This window comes from Lissotriton vulgaris, chromosome 7, assembly GCF_964263255.1.
Source record: "Lissotriton vulgaris chromosome 7, aLisVul1.2, whole genome shotgun sequence".
Classification (NCBI taxonomy): Eukaryota; Metazoa; Chordata; class Amphibia; order Caudata; family Salamandridae; genus Lissotriton; species Lissotriton vulgaris.
In genome coordinates, this window is record NC_141695.1 from 1,637,550,352 (window position 1) to 1,637,572,143 (window position 21,792).

Consider the following 21,792-nt stretch of genomic DNA (forward strand, 5'->3'; position numbering starts at 1 on the left):
GTATTGGGGAAGGTGATGGTACATAACTTCAGAGTCGAAAAAATTTCAAATTCACATAGTTATTTTCTGACGCACTCAAGACATCAAACTGAAAAGGCGAGAGATGTGGTAAAGGTTGGAGTTTAAAAAAAAATCTCTGCCATGAAAATTCTCCCGTCTGCATGCCAAAACACATCACTGAAGCCAAAACGACCCACTACTACAAATTCTTAAAACTCAGGCAAGTGTATTGTGATCATCTTCTTTCTCAACAAAAAAATTGACAAGATCAGGAAGCTCAAGGATGCTTAAATACGAGATATCAAGAAACCACTGTCTATCTGGCCCAGCATCACCGAGTTAAACAGAAGTTGCCCCCTCTCTATTAATGTCCTGCTATCCTCCTCAATTCCCCTGAAGTCCACTGCTCAAACTCTAGCCCAATCGCCCACCTTCCATTCCACACACAGATCAAGATGGCAGACAGTACACCACCAATTGGTTTTCCATTCAGGTGCAGATGACTGCCTCCTCATACAGTCCTTTTTTTCTACTTTTAATCTGGATCCCTCTGCAGCACTCTGTGCCGTTAACCACCTAGTCTGACCCAGCCTACCTGATGAACAGATAGTAGCTCTTCCGGATGAAATTCTCAACATCCGCATGCATCCTAGCTATCTGCATACCCCAATGCTCTATACCATCTCTGGTCCACTTTAGTTTCTACTGGGAACCTATGAACTATCTTCTTGGTGAAAAGCAAAAATGATTCACCTGTTTGAAGATTCATCTGATGGAACAGGAGGCTGGTGTGGATGTGGAACACCTAAGTGAAAATGTACTTATTGGAAAAGGTTTCTTGCTCACTATAAGTACAACAAATTAACCATGGTAATAAAAATGGTTCACTGCAGCGTACCTTATTGTAGTCAAATGCCTGAGTCACCAGCAGCTTTAAGTAAATGAGATTCCACATCAACAGCTTCTACTTCCAAACTACTAATGCCATGAAGACAGACCACTCAACACCACCTAATGCTTCTCCGCAAAGTCAAAGCATACCACTTGAAGCATGACTTCAGATTTGGCTCTGCCCTGTCAATTAGACTGTGACCAAGCTAAGAAAAAACAGAACAAGATTTAACGAGCACTGGCGTTGCCAATAGGTCTCGCAGTAGGAAAGTTGGAGCTATTGGTTTTGTAAATGACAAAGCCCTTTATGTTTTTAAAATGAACAAAAATAAAAGGCATTGTTATTTGCAATTGTAATAGCTCCAACTTTCCTACTGCGAGACCTATTGGCAACGGAGATAACAACACGGGTGGTGGGTGAAAACCACGAGGGAGACGCACGCACGGAGTCAAAGTTAAATAATGCGTCACCAACACGACACACGAAAGAAAGAGAAAAGGAACGACGGAACAGTGGGATAGGAAACATTACATATGAAAAAGGGAGACACAAAGGAAAATAAAGGAATGTAACGAAAAAGAAGCAAAAATGTACGTGAGAAAAAAGAATTGAAAGGAAAAAAATAAAGACAAGTACGGGAAATGCAAGGGGGGGGTGGGTTGGGTTCACAAGGGAGAGAACAACATGAGTGGTCGGGGAAAACCACGAGGGAGACGCACGCACGGAGACAAAGTGAAAAACAACACGTACCTGATAATGCAGAGCGGCCGGGAAACAAAGTACGGCCGGCCTGCGGCCGGCCATGAATAATTAGGGGAGGAGAAGCCCTTTGATGTGCTGTGCGGCCGTGAATGCGCGTGCTTGTTTGGTCACGTGATTCACGTGAACTTAAACAAAACCGCACGAAAGAAACCCTTGTATGGGCCTAACAAAAAATAACTTTCATTGTGTGCCTTACTCCTGTAAGGAGTAAGCCATAAGTACTGCAAGAGTAAGTGATTACAAAACCTTATAGAACTGGAAATCTGAATGCGTGAGGGGTAAACATTATAGCGTGCTGGAGCAAGAGAAGTAAGGTCTCCTAAGCCACCAAACTGAGAGTGATGTTGCGGTTACTATGTTTAACCTGGTGAGATGGTCACCTGAAGGAAAGGATGCTGCACTACTCCTGAGCGCCCCTACTGGCCTCATGAGGCGTATTACTGGGTCCAGTACCGGAGGTCACGTATGTCGAAGGGCAAAGAACGCGGACAGTCCAGAGAGGGGCGGTCAGTGCGGTGCATGGCTCAAGCGGGGTGTCATATAAGGCGCTCAATAATGAAAAGGATACACTGCAGAAGAGAAAAGTGTTGGCATGTCTAACTAAGTGCATACTACAGGAGGGGTGAAAGCCACAAGCAATGTTATAAAACCCCATTGGCAGCCAGGGTAGTAATGAATGGAGCAGCCTCTCACCAGACAGGGTGGGGGGAGGTTGCATCTGAAAGGCCTACAGACCTGTACGAGCAATAAGTCAAGAAGTAAGAGTGGTCCTTGGAGATCACTGGCCTGATTCACAAACATTCTGCCATAAGAGTGATCTAATGACTGCTGCAGTATTCCTGAATTCCAGGAGTACACTGGGAGTGCTCCTGGCTTACTCCATGCCTGCAGCAATACTGCAAGAGTAAGTCGCAGCAAAATCTAGGAATCAGGCCTCCCCTGTATGCTACAGGGATAAAGGTTATCCAGAAAAATGGGCGCATCTCATGAGTGTTGAATGTCTTTCGTCATCGCACGCCTTCTCTTGCGTCACCGCTCGCCTGCAGTTTTGCCGCGCTGTAGATATTTTATTGAGGAAGCAGAGGGAGACCGTTTGCTGAGGCGTAGATGAGAAATCATAGATCTGCACCACCCGAGAACATTATATGAAACTAGAGGGGCGACCCTGATCGGGCGTGTCAGCCTCCGCGCCGTGCGGGCTGCTGTGCGGCTACAGGAACCCTGGAGCAAGCACTCAGTGCATTTGGAGATTGCCCGGAATGAGTAACTACTAACATTTACAAGCAGTGTTTACATCATATTGACATTGACGGAAAATCCTCTATGCCCACGTGAGGCTTAACCCCTGTGGAAAGAACTATATAAAAAAAATTAAGTTGAACATTTGTCTTTGAACATAAGTGCATGAAGCCTCGCGTCGACGCATCATCACGGTTGGTTGTTTTGGATGTGCATTCTAGAGTAGCGCATCAGAAGCCACGCTGCATGTTGTAAGTATTTAAGCTGTTTTGCATACGCTTGCCTTCTCCCCACCCCCACTGTCCGCACTTTATTATAGAGAACACCTGAGTGTATTCACACAATGTGCTCTTCTAAGTGATTAAAATGCTTAATGTACGAGAGACTCCGTAAAAGACAGAGGGTTGCGGAAAGCAAAACAGAGATACTTGGATGATGCACAGAAAGACTACGAGAAACAGAAATAAAGCCAAGCTGAGCCAGGGGAGTGGGGGGCGGAGATGAGACAGAGACAAGAACAGGGGGAGAAGATAAAGAATCATAAAACAAGCCATAGGGCCAGGGGTAAGGAGACAGGCAGGATACGTGGATAACAAGATAGTATGTGTGGGGGTAGGGATGAAGCGAGAGACACTCGGAGAAAGAAAGACAGGCAAAGACAGAGACGGACCAAGAGGGGAGGGAAGAGGTAGACACAGAGATTGTACGTGCGAGAGACACTCGGAGAGAGAAAGACAAGCAAAGACCGAGACGGACCAAGAGGGGAGGGAAGAGGTAGACACCAAGAGATTGTACGGAGACAGTGAAAAACAACACGTACCTGATAATGCAGAGCAGCCGGGAAACTGAAAGTACGGTAGCCTGCGGCCGGCCATGAATAGTTAGGGGAGGAGAAGCCCTTTGATGTGCTGTGCGGCCGTGAATGCGCGTGCTTGTTTGGTCACGTGATTCACGTGAACTTAAACAAAACCGCACGAAAGAAACCCTTGGTTTCACGAGCGTTTTGAGGACATGAATTCTCGCTACGCTCAATGCGCTTGCGCGCATTGATAGGTCGCGAGACCTAAAAAGGCGACCGGACAGGCCTCCTCCTGCTGTCCACCAGTTGTCTAAAATTCAGCCTCAACGTATCTGACAGCCACCTTCACTCCTCAACGTTTGGAGGTAGCTGAAGACCCTAGTCTTCAAAGACCTCTTGCACCAATCACTTTGCTTAACCAAAGTAGGCAAAATTTAAAAGAACTCTACCATATGTAAGCAATTACTTTGCCTCTCTTTGAGACCCTGTTTCGCTCGCTATCGTCAAGGGCTCTATTGCTTCGTAATTAGGTTTGTGCTTTTGTAAACACCAATTTATAGAGAGGGTTGGTACTTGGTAGTACTCCAGCAGACTCTGGCTGCATCATATAGCTCTGACATTTTTATAAAACGCTAAATCATTGGAGTTTCTACATACTCTTTTTTTATTGTGGGGATTTTGTATATGGCCAACATGGCACTGTTGCATGTGTAACAATTATGTACTATTTTATCAGGCTTTTTGGTAGATGTCACTGTACTTTATTTTTGAGCCGTACAAGAACACAGGATGTTTGACGTTTGATCCGTGTTACATATGCAGTACTTATTTAATTGTGAGTCCAAACATCTAACAGAACTAACTGGTCACAGCTGCTGTAGTAAAAAGTTTGATTAGGTTGATTTACAGTAGTATCTAAACATTTATTTAGAAATTAAAGGCTAAAGCCTTCCCCCCTTTAATACTCTTGTCTCCTCCCTGTCTTCCAATTGCTTTTTTTCGCAATTGCCAATAATCGGTGCTTTGAATAAAGTCCTATAAATTATTTCAAGCGAGATAGCTGGAATCTATTTCGATGGCACTGTTAACTCAACCTTGATGTTCTCTTCATATTTCAGATGCCGGCAGAAGCTCGTGGACACAGTCCGTTACCACAACGGGCATGAAATATTTCAAGCTATTAAAGGATTTTCTAATTAAGGAGGAGAGGTAATGTTGAAAATCAAATTGAGTATTTTTCGGAAAAAGACCGTTCTTTGTGTACATGCTGTGGGGTTTACCAAAAAAAGCATTATTTGGCATTGTAACTTAGATAAACCCCTTCGCTGATGGCTTTTTGCCATTTTGTGTTAAACAGAGGGGTGAACTGCTGACCACGGTGTGCTTTATTCTGAAACTTCCTGTGAATGCGTGAAAAAGATAACCATAAAAAAGCATTGGCAAAGCCAATAGATCGCCCGTTTGCAAGAGTTAGAGCTTTTGTCGTTGGATACAACAGTTTCTTTTACCCATGTGTTATGGAGTGGAGTTGATATATGCGGGGTGGGTTGGAAATATGTGGGTTACATTGGAATTGTTAGTTGTAGAATTGTTAGTTGTGTGGAGTGGGTTTGTGTAGTGGAATTGCGTGGCATGGTACAGTGGAATTATGTTGATAGTAATTATGTGGTATTGGGTTTACTGGAATTATGTGGAGTCGGATTGTCATTGGGTGTAATTATGTGGAACTTTATTTTGTATTGTGGAGTGGTATGTAGTGGAGTTTTAATTATGTGGTGTGCTGTTAAATTTTGTGGAATTTTCTGGTTTGGGTTGAATGTATGCGTTATGTAATTGTGGTGAATGATGTGGTTTGGAATGGCAAACGCTGATCTATAGGTCATCCGAGTGGCAGGAGAAGGGCTATCTCCGCAGGTTTGCTGTACTGGGGCATGACATTGGTCCGCTATTGTGAAGTTGTGGTATAGAAGTACACTGCGTAAAAGGAATGGATGTCCAGAACACCCCACAAGAAACATTACAGATTTGTTGGACAAACTCGCACCTTCACATGCAAGCTACATGAGCGGAGAAAAAAAGCACCCCAGAATGTGCCATATGGGAACTCCCCAGCAGCTGGTGCATTTGATAGGGCTGTGGGATAAATGGACAATTGTGTGACTCTATGGAGGGGTTGGTACTAGAAGAATATCAGCAAGCACACTAGAGATTAGCTGGAGGGGAAGAGTTTTCCTCATGGGCACACACTAGAGTGGTAGGATGACTAAGCCACTGCCACCAGTAAACTGTAGAGAAGCAGGATTAAAGAGAGACTACGTGAAACAACCGAATGGCTGAAGAGTAAAAGCACTAGAAGACGTCTGGCATTCCCCTTCGGGCATGCTATAGAGGTGTTGGAAGACACTCACTGCTGCATAACCTGCTGATCGCAAAGGGCTGCCACAGGAGTTACTCATTTGCTTGACCAGAAACTGCCAGCTTTGGCTCACATTGATCCACATCAGCAGGAAAGCCATGGTGAGGCGACTGGTTGTCTTGTCTAACAATGGACAAGGCAACACCTGGGTGCTTAGCCTGTTACAGTGGAAGGGCTGAGAGCTGGCATCCCAGACCTGCCTGCTGTAGGGACCAGTGAATTCTGCGGTCCATGCCTCAAATCAGTCCTGCAGGGACACCGAGCCAGAGGTTCAGAGAGCTGCTCGTTATAGGGACATAGAAGGATTAGGCGTGACACCACCGGCCCTGAACAGATAACTGGGCAGCCATCTTATAATGAGGACTTGTGCATCGTGTCAAGTGATACGTTTGTAGGCACCCCGCTAACAACATAAGGGCATTCCAGCAACAAGCATGTACTCCTAAAATAAGTTGGATCCTGTTCGTGACAGCGACGAAGGACAGCAGGCACTATGGCCAGGCAAGGCACATTTATTCCTTAAGTGTGCTGCAGTGTCCTGACCGATATTAGCAATAAGCAATACAAAATTCAGTCTGGGCCTGTCACCTGAGAAAAATGTTTTATTAGGTCAGCAGCGCGGCGGAGTTTTGGTGTGCATTGTGAGAAGCTGCAATGAAAAGCGATGGGGGGAGTGAAAACTGTTAATCTATAGGTTCAGTGTGGGGCTCTCGGTTTTAATTTCTCTGTGGGACAGGTTGTTGCCAGTGAACACGTAGTCCACTGCTTCTCTTGGGACCTACAGCTGTAATGATAGTGGGGTTCTAAGCTGCCTTATTATAGCAGTGTTCTTGGCTGCTAATAGTCTAATTATGCTACGCGGGCACCTAAGCCCAAGGGTGGGGCAGTTTATCCACTAATGGATTGCAAGCCTGTAGGAGAGCCCCCTACCTTACTGCTAGTCAATAAAACATGGATATAGTGACAATACCGTCGGATAGTAAGTGATGTATATAAAAATACAATTACTGTAAAGAGAATAATAGGTGAGTGGGTAGGGACTGTTAATCCGTAATTGCTTCATGCACCTACAGCAGCAGTTAATGTGCAATGCTGAAAGATTAAGCGTGGCGTCACTGAAGCGGGTGCCACCCATGTCAATATAAACACGGAAACAGCCAGAATCCAACCCAAAAAAATTGTGTGCTGACACTAACAGAAATGCACACAAGATAACTAATGCATGTAACATGGCCAGTAGCTATGGGTGGGAAGAACACACTGAAAGGAAGGACAAATGTGAACAATTTACTTGTAAAATTAAATGAATTTCGAAAGCCACACAGAGTAGCCAATAAAAAGTGATGGCCGTGCTGAAAACCCACAGAGGGGATATAGTATGTCTCGAGAGATAACATATGTGCTGCCTAGGCTCTACCTAAAAAAGCGCTTGGAGAACTCAGTCTTTATGTTGGAAACATTAGAATTTGTGGTCTTGTCGAATGTCCCATTGTTATTGTGAAAGGAGACTTTTTTTTTTGTCACAAAACATTTTTGTCTCCCTTGCCGCGCCCAGCCAGTTTAATAAAAACACCACCAAATCCTTATAATCCCTGCTGCCTGATATAGCTCTGTAAAAAAAAAAAAAAAGTCTAGAGATTTTCATTTCTGATTTGTTTTTGGATCAATAGAGAATAATTTTGCTTGGGTAGACATTGCTGATCCCGTCCGAATTGTTCTGGATGACCTTTTTAAAAATGGCCGATATGTTGCAGTGATGTAATATTTCTTGAGACCTACGTACTTAATTTTGGTTTCAAAACATAGGTTTTGGGGTCAAGTTGTCTTATAGAGACAAAGAAGAACTCTGCTGAGCAACCCTCCTACCATTTTACAAAATGGCAGCTCTATAATGTGTTTTAGCCATCCATATATCAGTAAAAATTTTTTAACAACTTTTTTTATTGATAGATCGTACAAAGGACACAGCACTCCGTACCCCGGAGGAACTGCCACATACAAATCACAATATAATCAGCGATCTAAATAACTTATGATATCAATAGCCTTGAACCTCCCATCCACCTGCCCCCCAAGCCCCCCCGCCCTCAACCCAAGCCCCCCCGCCCTCAACACAAGCCCCCTCCCCCGCACAATGTCTTTTATTCTTGTGTGAAAAAAAAAATTATATACATATAGCAGTGTGTATCTGTTCGCCCTCATGTCCCCATCACATCTGCCCTTCTGCGTCTCTTAACAATGCTGGCGGCTCCAGCCAGAGTCCCCTGTAATCTGCCCATCTTTTCCATATTTTGTAATGTTTCCTGGGGCAGCCCCTGGCCTCAAACACTGGTCGTTCCATCCCCATGCAAAAATCGAGGCCTTTTTTCCAAACCACCACCTTGGGAGACCGGGGGTCTTTCCATGCCTGAGCCACATCCCTCTTAGCGACTGCAAGACCCAGCAGGAGTAAGTGTCTCTTATATATATTGCCACCAACCCCTTCAAGGACGTGAAGAAGCCCCAATTTAGGGGTGCACAGGAGGTCCCAGCCTAACACCTCAGACAAGCACTCCCACACCCCAGTCCAAAACCGTGTCAAATTACCACAACTCCACACTGTATGTAGGAAGGTGCCCACTTCTTGCCCACATCTCAAACATACTGGGGACTCAATCGACCCAGCCCGCCACAATCTCTCCCTGGTGTAATAGGCCCTATGCAAATATTTAAACTGGATGAATCTCAGATGCTCCGCTATGGCCGCACCTCTAGGGGACTCGAGGGCTTCTCTCCAATCTTCCTCCTCTAGCTCCCCACATCCCTGACCCAGGAGTCCCGCAGAGTCTGGAAGTAATTTATTTTAATATTGTTTTTTCCAAGTTTTCAGTTGATTCAATTCAAATAGAGGAAGAAGAGACATGTATAGGAATTAAACAAATACTCATTTGTTTTATCCTTTCCTGTATACACCAAACAATGTTTATCTGTTGATCTGAATGATTTATTTTTTTATCATTCTTGTTTTAGATACATTTTCATAGTTCACTTTATTTGTTACTGCAATAGCTTGTGGTACATTTACAGAATGTTGAACTTTCTCGAAGAGCAGATCGACAAGGACATCTTTTTGTAGTGCAGGTTTTGCAAGTACATGCACGTGTAAGTTCTGTGGGTAGATGCTTTAGAAATTTTGTAGGTTTTAACAACCAATCAATATTGTCACCGCCAAATCCACATGGATCTCTTTACATGTGCATGTTCCAAAACATTCACACACCTTCTGATCAAGTAGAACGCTCTTTTAATGTGTCCACGTACTGAATGGGACGGTGGCAGGTTACTTATATGAATTGATCTCTTGAGCTTACTGTACCGAAGACTTCCAAATGTGTGACAGTCCAAACTCATTTTCCACACATGTTATTTTTGTACGTCTTTAAAGTCACATTCTTCTCCTGTCTCATAAAACCCTTTTAGAAACTTCACAGGTCCAGAATTCAAAGCTCCATGCTTTGTTCCAATTTTGCTTATAGTGTCATTATCTGTAAGAACTCTGGGCATCTCTGGTCAAGTTTTGTGTACAGAATAGGAAACTGGATTAAGTGTCTTTTCTCACCTGTTCCATACCATATCCAGAACTCTGACAATCCTTGACTTATGAACATTGCAACCAATGTAAGCGCAATAATATCTGTTATTTGATAGTACAATGACTTTACTGGAACCATTTTGGACAGCCCACTAAACATGTGGCACTACACAAAGGTCAGCATTCTCCAATTTGCTGTTAAGTTCTTGAACAATATGGCTCTTAACTTTTGAATATATCTCTGTTGGCACCAACTCTTCATTAACAATCCTTCCACTTGCAATAATTGGAAGCCAAGTGTTCACTGAAGCATCAGCAATGTTTTGGCGAGTTAACCTCTCCAAGTTCATCTTGTTCGATGTTGATTAGAATTTATCAAGTTGCACAGGTATAGATGTTGAATTTTTGATGCAGGCAAGGTCAGTTCTTCCACTGGTAGACATGTGTCTGATTCTCTCACATTCTTTGACAGATAGTTCAAGATAACTGTCAAAGACAATGTGCAGTTCTTGCAAGGTGCGCACTAACTTTGATATCTGTAGAACAATCTGAGCAACCTCTCTGAAGTTTTGCAAGGATGAAATCTTGACCATTCGTAATTGTGACATATAGTCCACAACAACAACAGTTTTCAATAAGGGGACAGTTTCAAATTGAAATTCTTCAGGTGAACGTTTTTTTTTTCCGAGCTCTTTTATGAGTTTGAGCTTGACTGAGTGGGTTGCAGCATCTTCATCAAATAATGAGTTTGTTGAAAGATCATGCAAAAGAATGCATGGAAGTTTAGCTTTAGTGATTATGAAACTGCGATTCCTATTTTAATGCAAATCTCTTGTGCTTCAGTTCTGCGTATAGTTTCGATCCATGTTCCATGATATGTAGTAGCATGTCTTCGTGTCGATATCCACATATTGTTTTGTCATGAAGTTGTGTGGTCACGCAGGCTGTCATTTCAAAGGGGTTTTCTTGCTGCTGAAATGAAAGAAGGCTGTCAACATGTATAAAAAAGTTCCCCTCTTTCCCACAAGTTAGTTATGAGAAACAGTTTTACAATGACCTATTAATTTTGATTTTGTCCTCTCTGAAAACATTGCAAATAAAAAGGACTTCATAGTAAACTAGCAGCCATTGAGCAACATATTCACTTTTATGTGTCTGACTAACAGTTCCCCTGGAGCTTTTCTGTGATCTCTGGATCATCTGTTAGTTTCAAATCTGTTGCCACATCAATGAACCGTCTTTAACCACAAAATGTCTTTGAATGAATTTTCTGTAGAGGTATGGTTTTTCTACCTCTAGCTTCTTCACTCTTTTTAAATATAAGGACCCATATCTTAGGTAGTTGATGCGATTGAAATCACGAAACACAGTAATCAGTGGCTCCACAGTCGTAACATGCAGTTCCCAATCCCCTTGCCGATCAGCATGTACCACGTTTTTCCCTATAGCTATTGTGTTAAAAACATTTCTCCAGTACTCCCAACGTTCAGATTTTTCTTCATTCTTTGGCAAACTCTATTAACTTTGTTTTCAGATTTTTAAGTTAGTGTATTGAACGTTGCCTGGCTTTGCATTAGGTCTTTTGAATGAAGTGCACCCTGTGCTTGTTTCCCTTTGAGATACGATATGCAAAACCTAATTTGTAATTTTTGCTCCAGAAAGCATTCCAGAGCAAAGTTTCTATAACCTCACATATGATGAGCATACCTTGTAACGACCGGACATAAAGAATTCCACTCAATACTTAATGGACAGTTTTGCTTCAAAAGATTTCAGCCTCAATAAGTGCATCGTCTATGCCACATCCAATAAGATAACTACTGCACACCGCAACACAACTTTAGTCATGTGGAAAACACCCATCATTGGCTAAAGATTATCAAATTCTATTTGATTGCTCATAAAGGTTTTTTCCATATTGTAGCTGACTTTGTTATCGCAGAAAATTGGTAGGATAGGCTGATGTTCAAGCTACACATGCACAGTCTGGTATTTTTTTAGAGTGGTGTATTCTGTTGCATAGTTTGAGACTAGGGATGGTATTACTAATAAGCACTCCTAGTAAAAACTCTGCCTTCTTCAGTGGGACAGTATTCTGGGAGATCAGAGCATGAAGTCCTGCCCACGGAGGAAATAGCTTTTCTACATCCTCCAGTCCGCACCGAATAAGTGATATGATAAATTCTGCTAAATCGGCTTTGCGGTCCGCAGCATCAGGTAGAAGATCCATGTCCTCAGCCACTCAAACTTTCTGGTAGAGTGGGACGTGTTGATGGCTTGTAGTGCTTCTGCACATGTTGGCAAGGCAGTTGGGTTATAAGTTTGCAGCGTTGTATGTTTATGCCTACAGCTGACACTGCTTGTTTTCCAACAGCTACTTCATTGGTACAGTCTTGAAAAAGCCCCATGGCAGTATAATGTGTACTTGATGTTCCAGACTAAGAAGAGCTATCTTCAAAATTATCAAGAGCAGCACTTGTAAATCCTTTCTTGGTAAAGTGACATGGAAGTGATTGGCTGTCGGATTCACAAGATTTTAGAGCATGATCTTCTAACAAGTTCCTGCTCTGTACTATGTCATAACTTGTTGATACACCAAACCTATTCAATGAAGTGATTAGCTCTCTACTTTTGCACTTGTCATAGATTGTGTGGGCAGTCATGTGCAGCAGTTTTCTTTTTGCAGTGGTGTATTTCCAGAGCAAACTGATATTTATTAGCATTTGTTTTTTGTTGAAAAAAAAAGCAAACATTTCCTGAAGAATTGTGTTCATCCACATCGGAGTCACAGATCCAGCTTTTATTCACAGGATGGAAGACATCCTCTCCAACCCGGGTGCCCTTCCAGTGATCCTCTGCATTCATAGGAGACCTCAGGAGCCACATGGTCTTCAGAACCGGGGGGGTCCGACTTGCAGAAGCACTGACCAGCCCACGTAGTGACTGCACCCCCGCTCCAGCAAGCCGAGAAGGCTAAGTTGGGTCTTCTCCAGGGTTACATATTCCAGTCACTTTGCCCATCTTGCTCTTGCCTGCAGCCCCCTTGTGAGACTCCACAGCCGCGTAGAAGCACCCATGAAGAGAGGGTCCATCCTCCGAGAGCTGGAGCAGTGAGCCCAGGCTGTTCTTCCATGAGCCCGTCATGTTACATCTTCTACCCTCAGGTGTGCACAGGATCAGCTGGGAAAACAGCAGCAAACTGACGGTGATCAACAGCGCCATCATTAACTCCTTGGATGCTCATGACGAGCTGAGCTCGTCATGAGCCACGGCGCTCCGGTGCTCATGACGAGCTCAGCTCGTCATGGCATGTGGAACGCTCAGAGGTGAGGGGAGAATTCCCCCGCTGTGCTGAGCGTTCCATGGGAGGCAATACACCTGTCACGAGCTGAGCTCGTCATGAGCACAGGAGCGCAGTAGCTCATGACGAGCTCAGCTCGTCATGAGCATGCGGGCGCTGTGCGCGCCCCCTCCCCCCCAGCACAGCGGGGGATTAACCCCCGCAGCGAAGGGGTTAAGCCAGTAACCGAACTGGCTTAATGTATTTCATAAAACATGAAAGTACTGAAAAGACAGTACTTTTGCTCAGTATAAGCCTGTCTGTTCATGGGATTGTCTTCTACTTCTTCGCTTATATCTTCAAAGCCATCATTGTTGTTGCCATCTGTTCTGAACTCAAGAATTTTAGTTTGTAACAGTTTTGCTTTGCTGATATCAAACAATGCTGTAAAAAAATATTAAGACCTCATAAGCATTCTTGTTTTCTTCAGTGATTTGCAGGGCTCTGGGACATCACAAAATTTGTCATTCAGTTCAAAATCTAAATCTTTTAGGACGTTTCTTAAATGGTTCCTGCTGATTTTACTGCATCCTGTGATCTTATTTTGGGAGCAAAAACTTCAAGATTCAAATCTGCTGAGAAGACCATAAGTGGCGCTCGTTCTTTTTTGTTAGACTAACAAAAACAATAATCATTGTACATTTTTAACAGAAAAAAAAACAATTTCTTATGAATCAATACAGTTTCATCAAGGTTGACCTTAATTTCTCTGATGTCAAGGAGTGTGAACCCGTAACCAGCACTTAAGAGTGGCTTTAAAACTTAATTTGCTTTTTCAAAGAGTACAAACTTAACTGAAGGTTGTCAGTTACTTTGCTGCTGGGAGCGCATTGTATATTCTTATTTTCAAATGTAGGCACGCATTCAGTTTAGGTGGGTATTTATACCCACTGCAAATACATTCACCTCTCTGTTTAGATCAGCTACTTGGCTGACAACTTAATTTTGGAAGAAACTAGCTGCAGATAAAACATTTTTGCCCTTCGAGACTCGCATGCTCTGTTCTTTTATCAATCCCTTTGGCCCTTGTTTTGAATAAGCCACGTATAATACATTGAAGATCCTTTGCTTTCTGATCAGTTAAGGGTGGATGAGGGGTAGCCATCAATGATCTAAGTGGATAGGTATTGGGTTTGGTTATCGTCGCTTTCTCAGAAGACAGATTCTTGTTGCGATTTACTGGTTTCTGCTACTTTTTGACAGCTTTTCCAGGCTTTTTTCCATATTATACAACTTGTAGCCCTATGGGTATGATGATAAAATATTTGATCCTCTTCATCCATCAGTTTCAATCTTTTGTGAACTTCATCTTGCCATATTTCTGCAGAATTTCGAACTCTCCTCTGTCCAGCCGCAGTTGACGTTAGCTTTTCTTTCGTATTAGTTTGGCATATGACCGAGTTTTCTTTGTTGAAGGCGTCTTCAGATCTTGTGGTTGGCAACACTGTCAGGAGGTAAATATCCTCTGCTACCACATTTTTCACTTGTGTATATAATACTACTTGACCCCCAAAACCTATGTTTTGACACCAAAATAAAGTACATTGGTCTCATGGTTCCTAAAATATTACATCACTGCAACACAGTTTGTAGGTCTCACCTGAACCAGCGCACATGCGCTGCTCTGCGAGGATTCTAGTAAGGACTTTTAACTCAAAGCACATGCTCGTGTGTGTGCTTTTTTTTCCACACGCTATTGGCCATTGCGTGCGTCTTTCTAAAAAAAAGACAGCACACAATTGGCCAAAGGCTGTTGCATGTCCCGCCTTCTCTCTCCCCCCTGGCCTAGGGAGCTGGGTGCCAGCTGCAGAACTCACATTCCATGCAGTGCACACAAGGAATGGTGACCTGCGTGACTTGAAGGCAGTGGTAGAAACAAAAGGAGGACTTGAGTATGTTAGAGAGAGCACAAGGATGGCAGTAAGGGATTGAGTGTTGCACCATCTGTATATACACCTGAGTACAAAAAGATTCCTGTGAAGAAGTTGCCCACTTCCTGAGTCCACTGCCACAGGACTACAATTAGATAAATACAGAACAAGCAAATAGAGAGGCAACTCAGACCCTGATAAATGGTATATATCAAAGCAACCAAATACAACACATGTCCTTCAATAATATGAAAAAAGTCCAGTTTTAATGAGTCTTCTTGATATGATGACAGAGTAAACATCCAATGTTCACAATATAAGATGACCAGCGAAACAGCCAAGAAACAGCCAACGGGTTTCGCCCCTAACGGTCTTCCTCAGGGCTGTATAGATCTTCAATTTTCTTTCGAAACGTGTGTAATCATGCAGTAAAGGTGTATGTTAGGTATACAACACCCCAAGTAAGTTCTCAATTATAAGGTCCTCCCCATTCCATCCAGCAAGTGTAACTCTCGCTTGTAGTCAGTCTTATTTCACGCCAAAATACAACTGACTACAAGCAAGAGTTAGACTTATATTGTGAATACTGAATGTTTAATCTGTCATCATATCAAGATGACTCATTAAAACTGGAATTTTTTTTATATTATTCAAGGACGTGTTGCATTTTGTTGCTTTGATATATACCATTTATCAGGGTCTGAGTTGCCTCTATTTGCTTGTTCTGGACTGGAGTACGTTACCCTCCTTGTCATTCCGTCTGCCCTACCCTTCAGCAGCAAATATGAGGCTGTTGAATAGCACCAGTGGTCATCCTGGTGATGTCATGATTAGCTATAAAAGTGTGCATGGAGTAACTTCCGTTCCCGGCATTTTAGAGCATAAACGTTCATACTTTTACTAGCACCATGCCGTTATTTCATGCACATTTTAAACTGGACATGGCAGCGCCAGAGGCAGTAGATGGGGTTTCTTTTTATTGATTTGCAACAGTAATTAAACATGCTGAAAAAGCTGGGGTGGCTTGTTTTAGAGAAATTGAATTTTGGTAGTTCTCGTGAAACTCAGCCTGAACTCTGAGGCCCCAAAGATGTCTTTGGAGAATAGTCTTTTCTGTTGCCCCATATTATCTTCAGAACATTTGAGCCTACTCCGGCTAGGCTGACATTCCATAGGTCAGCAGAGGGATCTTCCACATAGAGCAACGCGGGTGTTCGCACAGCGTTGCTGCAAAACAACCATCAGAGGAGCATCCTGTGAGTGTGAACTTTCCCACACTCCTTTCGGCTTCCTGCCAGGTTCTCACACCTTCAATTCCCCATGCTGCTGATGACCCACGACCCCTCAGCTCAATTACACATCACAATTAGTGTCATTAGAAATCTGCATGCCACCTGCCACATATTAAAGGCTACATACTAGGGGTGAATGTGTCCGTCCCTAAACCGCGCACACATTGAATGAGGCACCGACAACCATTGTGTTAGCCTGGAACTAAGGTAAATGTGCAGGTGGTGTCTGCGGGAGAGGGCTGTACTATTTATCGCCTATAATGAAGCTGGACAGTGTTTGGATTCACTGTGGAATTACTAGACTGTATCAGGGCAGTTCCACTATTCTCTGAATAGGGATGTCCAATGTCTGTCTGGGAAGGCTAGACCCATGCCACAATTTCAGTCTGACCACTGGCCATATAAATGATTTTATTTTTAGATTCATTGTATCTAAGTAACATTATGTGGATATCTGGAAAATCTGTGCTCTGTACCTAGCCTTACTGGACTTACTTTGGACGCCCCTCCGCTAACACGATTACAAAAATGCCCCTTCGTATTAGAGATTCGAGGTTGTGCATTTTACCTCTCATAACCACAGTAGCATGAGCTTTGTGAGTGCCCCAGCCCTCAGTGGGTGACGCTCTGGAGAGTGGGACCAAGTGGAGAGTCACCTAATGTAAATGCTTCTCTCCTTTCCTGTGACATCGAACTTCTAATATGCCCTGTCTGCTTGTGTAGCACAAATATGCAATTGGTATCGGGCTCCGAAGCACTGAGGTATCTGGGGAGTGTGCTCCTGCGTGGATGCGGACTTTGTAAAAAAAAAAAAAAAAAAAAAGGAAGGTATTCTGCTACTCGGACTCTTAACTTGCACCAATGACTCTCCAAACACTGGGATAAAGAGGAACTTACTGTAAGAGCCTCTTTAGCACAATGTTTCTGTCCCGTGTTTCGCTGTAACCAGTGTATTCTACTTCCTGTCAGTGTCTTTATATTTCTGTGTCACTGATTCCCTGCCCCAGATTCAGTTTCCTCGTGCCCATGCCAGTATTTAGATACCGACCCAAGTGCCTGTGTCCTTTCTGTTTCTATACTAGAGTATCCATCCTGCCCATTATCCATGTACCGTGGTGTCCGTATGAGGCACATTTCACGACAATTTTAAACCGTGGATGCTACAAACTGGTCTGCCCTGATGTGCTTGAATAATGATGGTATTGTACCTTACTCGTTTCATGGGCCTCTGAAGAATGAATGGCTGAGCCGTTTGTCGGTACTTGAACTTGCAGTTTAATAGATACTGTTGGCGTCCGGTCTCTGGTACTCATTTATCCTCGTAAATTGAAATGAATGGTTGGTAGCTCTTGCCTGTATGACCTAATGACCTGTTGTACACCATGGAGGCACGCAGTCCCCTGAGAAAACGAGCGTGGTGTTTCTGTTAAACTGCCACAGTGGGTGAAAATACTATATTTTTTGTAAATGCATTTTTTTAAACATAGGATGCGATTTGACTTGGTGACTGTGAATTAAAGCATACCCAACCCGTAAGCTCCCAGGCTCTGACAATGAATGCCTCAGAAGTTAATAATGCGCTTTATACAGCGCTGCTGTTCCTGCGACCTTAAAGCACTTTACAAATCATGGTTTCCCAATACGAGGCTCAATAATACTCCTTTCATCAACCTCCAAAGCGCTAAAACCAAAAATCAAAGATTGCGGGTTTTATTTAGATAAGTGACCTCACTGAGTTGTCTATCAAGATCTCTTAAAATCCAATGAGACTGTGATCCTTACAGGCTTAAAACAGCGCCATCTACCAAGTACCCTTCGCTGCTGGTAAAATAACTTAGTTTATAGCGCTTCGGACAACATTCTTAAGCAGTGTTTGTATAAGAGGTGTGACTGCGCCCCAATTTAATGGCAGCTACTCTATTGCCCTTCGGATTCGAGCCATGCAACAGTTGAAGTTGTTGCACCAAGGATATTGTGCTGGATAACTAAGCACTTATAAGTTCCCAAAGGCGAGACCTATTGGCTATGCCAATGCTTGTTAAAAATCTTCCAGAAAAATTCGACCGGATTAGCAAGGACTACCCAAGTTAAATTCCTTCTTTAATGATACAAAAACATAACAAAAATCAAAATCTTTGGACTATAACTTTTTTACCGAGGTGCATAAAGGGTCCTGGACTATTAGGAACATCTACTTATAAACATATCATCAATTTCCTTATCTGGCTCAAATTAGCTTTATTATCAGGTTATCACAAACTCAAACACACACACCCCAGTTGAAGGTGTTATGGCGCCAATGTGCTGATAACAGAAGAGCACTTACAAATGTGTTTACAAAAGCATTTTGTACATTCCAACACTCTATTTAGTCATTCAACTATTTTGTAAGCCAAAAATGCTCTTACTTAGCTTTTCCCAGTATAAAACGAACTCCAGTGCAGTACAAGTTAATGGGTAAAGTTAAATTGTCCACATTTTTCCTTTTCATTAAATCTCATTAACGTCCTTGCAGCTGGTATGTCTACCATTTCTGAACAGGCCAGTTAGTAGTATTTTCAAGTTTGCAGCTATGCTCTCTGCACACCGCATAGCTTTGCTTTTTCGCAAGCTGGCAGCGGATGGGGCGTTTTGAGGTACCGGCACGTTTGTGCTGGGTTGCGGCTTCATAGAGAGCAAGAACGGCGATGGAACATTAGACTTAGCCTGAACGCAGAAACAGTTGATATGTGGCTTTCTGCTAAGAAAATACTCCTGCCCCCAGGAAATGCTGCGAAAATAAAGGCAGCATTTGCACAGGAAATGTAAAACGTAACGGAAAAATCTACGGCTGATCCGCGTGCTAACGTCGAGTCGACGTGCATTGGCAGCTCGCTGGTCTTCTGTCCGCCTGCTCGCTGTTGTCTTCTGATTGGCTTGGAAAAGGTGAAATTCAAGCCACCGTAAACTTTTGACCCTGCGGCAGTTCTTGCGGAACGCCTGCCACTGGTGGAGGCTTCTGGCTTTTTCCCCCCCTCTTCCTGTATTTTGCGAGATCGTGCAGCTCTGCATGCAGCCTTTCCAGAGGGTGGGGGCGGAGGGGAGGAGGCGGGGAGAGGAAGGGAGCGACTGAGGAAACCGGCTCTAGCAAATGACTCACATATTTTTCCAATTCAGTTGCGCGCTTAGGTTAGGGCATGGTTGTAAAGAAAGGCTTTTTTTTATTAAAAAATGTTGAAGGGGAATGCAATCTACACTTACATTCAGCGTGTTCTTTGTGCGTTAGCTCGATCACGTAGCAAGATTTAAAGACTTTCAAGCATTTCAACACACATTTTCTCAAACTGCATTTAATTTCATGCTCATCTTTCATTCCCTACCAAAACACTATGAATTGCTTAATTTTAACTACATTTTCATGCAAGATGCCCCTTATGGATTTAGTTAACACCTTCACTGTGAGATTATGTATTTACTTTCTTAGTGTAATAGGAGTACCTTCATTTCCCACTCATAAGTCTTAGTCTAGATTAACACTTCTTCAATACAACAGTCTAATAGTTTAATGTATTCCTTCAAACTGTCGAGACCCGAAGATTCACCGGTCCATCTCAACCGTGTTCTGGGCCCCACATTAAATGCTCATACACAATTGCAGGTGTCGCCTTCTTTTGAATCTTATGTGACAATAGAAAACCACATTGCACTAGAATGTACTTACAGCGAGAGCATTGAAGTGCAAACATATAGCTTGTCATACGTTTATTGGAATGACACTGGTGCCACAATTGTGTTTGAGAAAAGATTTGTTTGGAGCTATTCTAGTCTTTACCCAAATGGTGCAATCAAACAATCAGTGGGGCAGAAGTACACTCTTCCCTGTAAGAAAAGGGAACGAGGCAAGAAGGCTTCTTTGATAGAATGCTGTTGATAGTGTCAGGCCATAGGCATACTTGATTCTTGAACCAATTCTTCTATTTGGGGATAGCACCAGTCCGTTTCAATCTTTACCTGGGACACCCTGAACCTGTAAACAGTCATGGACTAATATTTCATATGTAAGATGACATTTAACTGTATCCAAGATTAGAGCAGAACACGTCCTTGATTCAATTTGCGGATTGCCTAGCTAAAATACAACACTTGATGACAAGCAGAGGAGGCAAAAAATCACACCATTACAGTTCAGCTACTCTGCATATTTATTTTTTTAAAAAGCATTGCAGCTGCTAGGCATGGCAAGCGTAACCGCTCTGGATTAGGCCCTTGATTTATTGATTGTGCCCTGGCTGTAAGCTTCTCACTCGATAATGAAGTTAATGTTGCTTTCCAAATCAGAGCTGATTTCACATACTGGCCTTAATAAAGCTCCGATGTACAGATTTGAGCTTGGATCTGTTCCCCACTCAAAAGTCCTTTCATAGGATGCTCACAGTTGATAAATGGACATCTCACCAAATCTGAATTGACTTTTTTTCACTTTGACCATGGGATGAAATTGAAAGGTCTTAGCATATTTCATAATATTAGAACACAATGGTCCGCCTCTGTCCTTGATAGTTTTTCAGAGCTTCTTGGTAGTCTTGCTAATTTGTAACTTCAGATACTGTGATGTTCGTCTGTGTCCAAAGTCGAAGATGGCATGGTTGCAGGGAAAACTGGACTCATCACTATTGGTGAATGAGGCGTAAAGTGCCTTAATGTAAAGCTACCACTTTCTTTACTGTAATCCCTGAAATATGTGTGAAAGTATAGCAACGCTAGAATTTTGAAGACCGGTAGCCTTGCTACCAATGAAATGTGTTTTATGTTCGAGGATGTATTTACCACTTTGACTCCTGAAATAGAAGCTTGAAGTCTTGTGAAGACAACTTTACAAGTACCTTAGCGCGCACACTAATATTTGAAGGTTTTCTTGACCCACCTCTTACTATAACCTGTAATCACCCCCACCTCCCTATCAGACAGTGGTGCACCTAACATGTGGAGAGAACGGGTGGGCTTCACCTAGTCCTTCAAAGCAGGCAACCAAAAGAGTGTGCGTCAAGGTTCATAGTCCACAAACTTGAACTAAACTTAGACTGTGACTCTGCATGCTACGCGCTGATTGTCTCGGCTGGTACTTGGTTTAAAAATAAACTTTAACAAGCTGCCTTCACCACCGCCGCTGTTCGCGAGGTCAGGAACAGGGGGGCTTGCTGCAATTTTTTAATTCATGACATTGGTTTTTATCGTTTTGAAAATCAATAAATCGGTTAGTACAAGCTTACCTGCACTGTAAAAATCAGCCACTTCCTCTCGCTACTTAGCGGGAATCAGGGAACTCTATACTCCTCAGGGCCATCTTGGGTAGCGCCATTTTGGTAAGCGCTCTGACGTTTGGATGACTGCATTTGATGGACTATTTTAGGAGGTGCAATGCAAGCGCACAGCGCGCTTCACGCTGTCGTGCCAGGAGCGTGCCAGAGGCAAGCCCGTCCGCGCTCCGACCGCCCTCCGTGCCAGCAACGCTGCCCGTGCCAGCTACGATAGGTTAAACTACTCCAAGGAAGAACTGCTCCGCATCGGTGAGAGGGCTGCTGAGGGGACACATCAAGTAGCTCAGCCACAGGGCAGTGCTGTATTAGTGTG

General features: G+C 43.2%; 1 protein-coding gene and 1 pseudogene across 6 annotated transcripts in view; one reads left to right on the top strand and one right to left on the bottom strand.

Moving 5' to 3' along the window:
* The window catches only part of NCOA3 (nuclear receptor coactivator 3), a 633,192-nt gene that overhangs the window by 186,799 nt on the left and 424,601 nt on the right, over nucleotides 1–21,792 (top strand). For all 6 annotated transcript variants that reach the window (XM_086932604.1, XM_086932603.1, XM_086932607.1 and 3 more), the window contains one exon: nucleotides 4,811–4,901. The gene's annotated coding sequence lies outside the window, so the exon portion shown is untranslated. The remainder of the gene's footprint in view (nucleotides 1–4,810; nucleotides 4,902–21,792) is intronic.
* LOC147706180 (avidin-like) lies at nucleotides 12,320–12,904 on the bottom strand (annotated as a pseudogene).